Raw genomic sequence first — 8,783 nt, forward strand, 5'->3', positions numbered from 1 at the left:
TAATATACGTCAATTAGTGATGAATCTTTCACAGTTCGTTTGAGTGAAAACAGAATTACGATATCTTAAACAGTTCAGTAACTATATGAGATGAACAATTTAACAGAACCAGCCTATATATCTCTTTGCCACACACTACCGCGCCAGCAGTTTTCTGCGAGTATACGGCTCAAATACAGGTCAAGTTCTAAATACTTTAATTATTCCGAAGCTATAAATCGGAATTTGATGAATGAAATACCTTTGTATTCGTTTCTTTCAGTACTATGCTTTTTCAAATGTAGCTATAGTAATTTATGTTGCTCGTATCAAAATTGATACCGACGTTTCCATAATTAACATATCTATGTAAAGAGAATATACATCGCTTAGTGAGAAATTTCGTACAATTCATCTGCGTGAAAACAAAATTTCGATATCTGAAATTGTTCCGGGAACATTTGAGGTGAATAGCTCAGCAGAATCACCCTACATGTAACGCAACTAATTCCAGTAGAACCTCATTTTCAGACTAGTGCATATCGTATACTAAGAGCGGATGTACCGTCATCACTACAAAATTTCCCAACTTCCGATAAACGTAGTTTTTCTTTCCTTTTTCCTTATAGTAGGTCATTGGAGAGTTGCTTATTTGAGACACCTCAACGTGGGCAGCATTTGGACGTATGGTATCACTGTCGTTGTGTTCCAACTGAGAAACGCGTATCATATTAATAATCAACCTTTAAATATTTAGGTATGGAATAGGGAGAGATATAACACGGAATTATTACATAAGTCTAATTGTGGAGAAGAAAAATGGTAGACAGACATTCACTGACAAAAAGAGTAAGTGCTGTGTCATCCAGGAAGGAAAGTCGTTTGTGAAAGGGTAGTCCGACCGATTGTTGGGTATTTCTCGACAGTCACGAACGTTCATCACATTTTTTTAATAGCAGAATCTTGTAAATTGAAAAAAGTGCTGTGAGCTTCGTCTTGGCTTTATTATTCACCGTAAGAGCTTTACAGATTTCTTCACTAAATTGCAGTTGGAGATGATGCTATAAAGGCGTTGTTCAGTTCATAAATCCTTACTCTCAAGATTCCGATAGCAATCATTTTAAGGCGTATAAAGATACATTTTATATTCACATACAAATACTTTACGTAGTACCCATTACCGTAAAATTATGGACATTCCGGCTTATATATGCCTCGGGCATGGATGTGTGTGATGTCCTTAGGTTAGTTAGGTTTAAGTAGTTCTAAGTTCTAGGGGACTGATGACCTCATATGTTAAGTCCCATAGTGCTCAGAGCCTTTTTTTTTCATGGAAACACTGTACGAAATGCATTCTCGGACATAAATGCAGATGCTATCCAAGGCTGCAGGGTGCGCTGTTACATTTGGCCACCAACGGTAGCTGTGCAGTGTCCTGAATATGTTGCAGGTGTTAGTCGTGGTCAAAACAAAGTTCTGTGTAGTTGTGAGTGCATTACGTTGGAGCTAAGTGATTCGAACGTGGGCAAATTGTTGGTGATCGTACGGTGGGTGTTTCCGTAACCAAGGTAGCCGAAGAGTTTGGTGTTTCAGGAGGTACCGTATCAGAGATTTAGACCGCATAAAGAGAAAGCGTAAAAAATCGTCCCCTACGACACAACGCTGACGAAAGTGTGTGTTGAAGGATCGTGACGGGCGGTCATTGAAGAGGACTGTGCCGAAAAATAAGAAAACAGCTGCAAAAGTCCCTGCAGAAATGAATGTCGCACTCGCGAGCTCAGACAGCACCAAAACAATACGAAGATAGCTCCAGAAGCAGTGGACTTCCGGTTGAGCTGGAATTTCAAGAACACGGATAAGTGATGTAAATGCCTGTCAGAGGAAAACGTGTTGCCGAAGCCATAAAACCGGGACTATGGAACAATGGCAGAAGATAATTTCGTCGGATGAGTCTTGTCTCGCACCGTTTCCAACTTCTGACCGAATTTACGTCTCATGAATGAAACATGGCGGGGTTCGGTGGTAATTTGGGCAGCCGTATCGTGGTATTTGATGGTCTTCACGGTTACTCTGGAAGGTCGCATTACTGTCAAGGATTACGAGACTATTTTGGCTGATCAGGTCCATCCATGATATAATGTTCTGATAATGGCAATGGTGATAACTGTATTCCAAGACGATAGGGCCACTGTTCACACAGATCGCACCGTCCAGGACTGATTTTGCCAGCACGAGGATGAACTGTCGAATCTCCCCCGGGCACCACATGGACAAGATTAAGGAGATGGATGCGTATTTGCTATCCATCTCTATCATCGTTACTCTACTTACCACTATTTTGCAAGAAGAATGGTGTAAGATTCTCCTGAAATCGTATAGGGCCTATATGTATCAATTCTGAGACTACTGGAAGCTGTTTTGAAAGCCAACAGTTTTCCTGCACCGTATTACGCATGATCATGTGTTGTGATTTTGATGTCTCAATATTTTTGTCCATTCCCTGTATGTAAAAATGCATATTCGCGAAGAATATAAGAGTAAAATGATTTGCATGAAATACAGAACGCATCCGGGAGGAAGCTAAGGGGATAAAGGTTAATTCTTGTTCACACAGTGAGTGCTCTGAGATCTCCCGCAAGCTTTGTGCACATACCGCGATGTAGGCGGAGCACCGACTTAGTTTAAGAGCATTAGGCGAAGCGCGGTGTCGGTAAGTGGAATCCGAGCTATTTCAGTAATCAAAAAGCGCAACTCGCAGGCCTCCAAAAGAAGCATGGCTAAGTCTGTGATAATACCTAACTGCCAGAATGTCATAATATGGGACATGTGCGAGCAACCAAGAGTTTATGTTCTTGCTGGTTTCAGAAACGAACGAGCTACAGCATATTGCTGCATATTGCATGTGTCGGCAGTTGAACATTTCACTGGATCTACTTCATGAAAGTCTAAAAATATTTAATCTGGGCAATCTCAGATATAACAGAAATTAAGAAAATGGACGGAATTCTAGAGTTTAACGTGTAGTAGATACCCAGGTTTCGAGACGCTCAGAATAAACTAACACGGGGGAGGAAATCTGGCGTGCTCTTATTTTAAAAACCATTGCTGAATTCTTCCTCGACACGATTCAAATACGTATTCTTGCCTTGCCCAGTCAACAGTAATGGCTTAAGGAAACTTAAATCACGATGGTCAGACGAGCATTTGAGCCTTACGTCTTCCAAACACGAGTCTAGTATTTAATCCATGGCCAAACCTCGCTCAGTATGGTGAAAATTGAACATCCTCTATGTTAATAATTAATCACACATTCATTTAAGATCTTTATCTTGACAGAATCCCTATATTCTCTCTATAGATACTGACGTTTCGTTTTACTGCGAGTAATGTTATTGTAACTCATTGCAACGAATTGAATTAGAAAACATTTCTTCCTGATTGAATTTTCCATGGCTCTGTCGGGTGATTCCACGCCAATTTGTAGTCATCTGAGAGAAAATTACTTTACAGATATTTATTATAATTTTATTTGACAGTGATGAAGTAGACCGAGCGAGGTGGCGCAGTGGTTAGCACACTGGACTCGCATTCGGGAGGACGACGGTTCAATCCCGTCTCCGGCCATCCTGATTTAGGTTTTCCGTGATTTCCCTAAATCGCTTCAGGCAAATGCCGGGATGGTTCCTTTGAAAGGGCGCGGCCGATTTCCTTCCCCATCCTTCCCTCACCCGAGCTTGCGCTCCGTCTCTAATGACCTCGTTGTCGACGGGACGTTAAACACTAATATCATCCTCCCCCAGTGATGAAGTAGGACGAAGTCACAGTTTCAGTTCGTTTCTTTATTTGTTATTCTGGTTCTTCAAATATCCCTCAACTTTTCAGCATGATGTCTTTTTTTTACTGTCATTAGTTACGCTTGCTTTTTTCGGTTTATCTAACTGAACCGCTCTCAGTGTAACACATTTTTTTTGCAGAATTTTGTTTCTTTTATGTCTGGTTCTTTAATCTTCTTCCAATCATTCTTTAAAAATAGCTAGAGAAGATAAGCCTCCGTTTTGTCATTACCTCTGATTTTTCTGAATATTCTGATTTTTTTCCCTTGTTTGAAATTCTTTTCCATTCTTTGTTGGTGCTGTACTCATTAATTTCTTATGGTTTTCTTTCTAGTATGTCCAAATCATTCAGTCTCTAATTCATTATTCAATATTCACAAATAAACATTGCCCCTCTCCCCCCGCGAAATGAACCAATGACCTTGCCCAGGTGTGGTAGCTTACACGCCTCTGCAATACAGATGGCTGTACCACAGGTGCAACCACATTTCAGGGGTATTTGTGAAGAGGCCTGACAAACGTAGCTTTCCTGACAAGGGGCAGTGGCCTTTTCAGTATTTTCAGGGATGATTTGTTGATCTTGGTGCACTGGTACAGCTAATGGCTATAAGGAATGGAAAACTACAGCCGTTACTTTTCTCGCGGGCATGTAGTTCTACTGTATGGCTTAATGATGATGACACCATCTTGGGTAAAATATTCTGGAGGTAAAGTAGTCCCCCATTCGGAGCTTTAGGGGGGGTAAATACTCAGGAAGATGTTGTAATCAGGAGAAACAAAATTAGCACACTACGGGTCGGAGCGTCGAATGATAGATCCCTCAGTTGGGTAAGTAGATAAGAGAATTTATAAAACGACATGGTTATGTTCAAGTTACATGTAGTACGAACTTTTATACCCAGTGGCAAGATGATCAGACTTCTAGTAATGTGAGTCCAAGGTTCTAAGCACAAAATCAAATAGCGAACTACAGTGGTAGGTCTAATAATGAATAAGAAAACGGTAATGCGGATAAACTGCTGTGAACAGCAAAGTGAGCGCATTATCGTAACAAAGTAGATAAAAATCCAACACCCACTACAATAGTACAAGTTCATAAGCCGACTAGCTTCGCAAATGGTAAAGAGATCGAAAGAATGCATGATGAGATGAAAGAAATTGTTCAAATAGTTAAGGGAAACGAAATTTTAACTGTGGTAGGGGACTGGAATTCGATAGTAGGGAAAGGATGAGAAGGAAGAATAGTAGAACATAGACTGGGGAAGAGGAATGAAGGGGAAAGGAAAAACGCCTGGTAGAACTTTTCTCAGAACATAATTTAATCACTGCTAACAATACATGGTTTAAGAACCATGAAAGAATGTTGTATGTCTGGAAGAGACTTGGAGACACCGGAAGATTTCAGACAAATTATGTGATGGTAATATAGTAATTTCGAAATCAGATGTTAAACTGCAAAACATTTCCAAGGGCTAATGTAGACGACTATAATTTAGATTAAAACTGAAGTATTTGGAGACACGTAAGAACTGAGTGTGAGATCCGGATAAGGGTCAAAGGTTGTCAAGACCATAGTGATGTTGCTCATCTAACTGCGAAACGTCGTTTTCGAGCGCGAAATGTGTGGGAATCAACGCCCGAAGGAAAGGGGTGGTTTCGTTGACGCCATTTATGCCACTGCCTGAGGCCTTTACGTGTCGAGTCTGAACGGCGGTGTGACTGAAATATTTTCCTCGGCCACCCGTAAGAAAACCGTGATCAACGCTGGGCGTCGCAGTTCTGCCCTCTATCGCAGAGACGCCAAAAGAAAGAGTGAAATGTTAGTAAGACGCCCTTACCATGCTGCAGGGGCATTGAAGACGCGACTACAGCGCTTTCAATTGCAAGGGTTTGATCATTCACAATACAACCCTTAATTGGCTCCCTCCGTTGTTCATCGCTGCTCACATGATCCGCTGGCTACGAAGACAACATTTTGGCACAAACAACGAAAGGCAGACCAGGGCAGAGAATTGGCGGAAAGCACAGGCGGCTGCTTACTGTGACGAGGACACTGCAAAGTTTGTACAAGGCCACGACAAATGTCTAAGTCGGAGCGGCGACTATTTACAAAGATAGCTGGAAGGTGTGGCTAAATGTTGCGAATAAAAAATTTTTGATTTTCACTGTGGTTTTCATTTCGCGATCGATCGGACCTTACTTTCCGAACAGCCATCGTATTTAATGCTCCAAGAAAAGATGTTACACCAACACTTACCTTAATTTAGCTTCAGCGTCTATGGGCTGATTACAAATAACAGTCCTGATTATAATAAGATTCCTCCAGGTTTTTAGTTGCACAAGACAGAAGGACAAAATTGAATATTAACTTTGACATTTTCATTTCGGAAATTTCTCATCATACGTTTTTATTACTAATGTCTGGCTCACAAAACACAACCTACAGCTTTAACACCAAAGAAGAACATTTGTACGTAGTTTCTCGTAACAAAGGATATAATATAAGCACTGAAAGAAGTTTGTATTGTTCATAGACAATCCTCTTTTTAAAGTGAAACCTATAGTATGACCAAGTTTTTGTACTGTAATTCGTTCACACAACAGTTCGCAAAAATGTGTAATAACACTACAAATAAATTTAGAAAAGTGTATAATTTCATAAACACTTCATAGAATAACGTAATTATATAAACAGCTTGAATTTCGTACTGTACAGCAAAAATCAGAATTAACATTGCCGAGAAACTAGATATAATATGCAAATTTCGGTAAACTCAAGACGGAATCGGAAATTTCGGTTTATTATACATTACAACCATAATCGTGAACTTTAAAACTCAAAACCACAGATGTCATTATTCTCACCTATTTACATTTATGAGGCTGATTGTGATATCTGTGTATCTAGCCATGTTACATAAATTCCACAAATTTAAGATGAAGGGTTGATGAATATGTTCTGGTACTCATGCTCCGCTTCAGTTCCACGCTACGCAAATATTTAGAAAACGATCTCAAATTTGCGGATGGTATTAACTCTTGGCGAAGACAGCTGGCGTACCCAATGCGTCCTGGGGCGTGAATAAGAGATTAATGACCATAGATACTTAGTCTTTGCAAAATCTTAATAATGATCAGCAGTTTAAGATAAAGGAATCCGTCAGACTAAGCTGATAATATTCTTAATTTTCTGGATGCCAAGATCTCACTGCGGTGGATCGGCAAAGGTGCGTGCATTATACGGCCATCACGACTGCCCGCACACGCTTCACATTTTTTTTTTCTTTTGTATAACGGTCGTACCAAATATCTTCAGTATTTAAAGGAAAGCATCAGAGAAGTTGTTTGATCTGTTAAATCCGAAGTTCTTCCTTGTGTGTGGGGAAAATGTGGCGTATCAGCTAGTCGTGCCCAGAAAAACAGATGAAATCCACATAAAATTTTTCTGAATGTCATTATTGCAACGATGATTACTTAAGTTAAAAATCCATCAAGAAGCCTAGGAGAATATTTTTGCTAGAAACAGCGGATAAGCAGTTGTTAGCATCCCACTTAGAAAATAAAACTGACTTCATTCAGTTCTAGTATGATGGATGTAGAGGAATTATGGCCAAAATTTAAACGGATCGTTAATCGCGCCCTGGAAAATTATGCGCCAAGTAAGTGGATTAAGGACGGAAAATACCCAAATAGTTTAATAACAGAATTCGGAAGCTGCTGAGGAAACAGAGACTGCTGCTGTCTCGGTTCAAAAAAGAACGTACAAATGACGACAAACAAATGTTAGTATAGATTCATGCGCCTGTAAAAAGATCGATGAGCGAAGCATACAACAGCTACCACTATCCTAATTTAGCAAAAGATTTTACCGAGAATTCGAGGAAATTCTGGCCCTACGGAAAATCGTTAAGCCGGTCGAAGGCTTATAACCAAGCGCTCGATAACCAGTCTCGTGTTGCAATAGAAGACAGCAAAAGGAAAGCCGAAGTTTTAAATAGCGCGTTTAAGAAATCATTCATGCAGTAGGTTCGTACAGACATACCGTCGTTTGACCATCGTACAAAACTCCCGTATGGAGGACATAGTAAGACGGGAAGTGAGTGAAAGAGTTGAAAACAAACAAGGCGCCAGAGCATGATGAAATCCCAATTCGGTTTTACAGAGTGTACTCTACGGCATTGCCCCTTAATTAGCTTCCATTTATCGCGAATCTCTCGCCCAGACCCAAGCGACTGGAAAAAAACACAAGCGATTCCTGTATGTTAGAAGGGTAAAACAATGGACTCGAATAATTACAGACCCGTATCCATAACATCGGTCTGCTGTAGAACTCTTGATCATATTCTCAGTTCGAAAATAATAAATCTACTCGAGACGGAAGAGCTGCTGTTCACAAATCAGCACGGATTTGGAAATCATTACTAGTGCGAATCTCAGCTTGCCCTTTTCTCACACGATACCCTGCGAACCACGGGTGAACGGCACCAGGCAGAGTCCATAGCCCTAAGTTTGCGGAAAGCGGTTGACACGGTGCCCCAGCGTACGAAGTAGGTTTACAGATATGTGAGTGGCTCGTAGACTTCTTCGGTAATAGAACCCAGTACTCTGTGGTCTGGCGGACAGGGTAAGCAGAAATCTGCGACTGTTTGCTGATGACGCTGTGGTGTACGGTAAGGTGTTGTCGTCGAGTGACTGAAGGAATGTGCAAGATGACTTAGGCAAAACTTCTAGTTGGTATGATGAACGACAATTTTCTCTAAATGTCGAAAAATGTAAGTTAATGCAGATAGTGAGAAAAACAATCCCGTAATGTTCGATTACGGCATTAGTAGTGTCCTGACTGACACAGTCACGGCGATTAAATATCTAGGCGTAACGTCACTAATGGAACGACCACGTAAGGACGGTAGTAGAGAAGGCGAATGGTCGTCTTCGATTTATTGGGAAAATTTTAGGAAAGTGTAATTCATC

The sequence above is a fragment of the Schistocerca cancellata genome, chromosome 4, assembly GCF_023864275.1.
Source record: "Schistocerca cancellata isolate TAMUIC-IGC-003103 chromosome 4, iqSchCanc2.1, whole genome shotgun sequence".
Classification (NCBI taxonomy): Eukaryota; Metazoa; Arthropoda; class Insecta; order Orthoptera; family Acrididae; genus Schistocerca; species Schistocerca cancellata.